Source organism: Chroicocephalus ridibundus, chromosome 3 (assembly GCF_963924245.1).
Source record: "Chroicocephalus ridibundus chromosome 3, bChrRid1.1, whole genome shotgun sequence".
In the NCBI taxonomy this organism is placed as follows: Eukaryota; Metazoa; Chordata; class Aves; order Charadriiformes; family Laridae; genus Chroicocephalus; species Chroicocephalus ridibundus.
This window is the reverse complement of record NC_086286.1, coordinates 90,123,589-90,123,808: the sequence shown is the minus strand read 5'-3', so window position 1 is coordinate 90,123,808 and position 220 is coordinate 90,123,589.

Below are 220 nucleotides of genomic sequence, written 5' to 3'. Positions count from 1 at the left end.
CCGTGTGGCTGCAAGTCAGATGTGCCACCTGGGCTTGCAGCTGAGCTAGGTGGAAAAGCTAGTGCCCCTGCCCTTTGCTTTTCTCCAAAGCTTAAAGTCTCCTCAGAGCATAACAGCACAGGTAGTCGCTCCAAAATCTAGTTGGTCAGAACCATCCAGATTGGAAAGAAACTTATTATTAAAAAATGCTTGGTGACCCCAGCAGGATTTGGCAGAACGT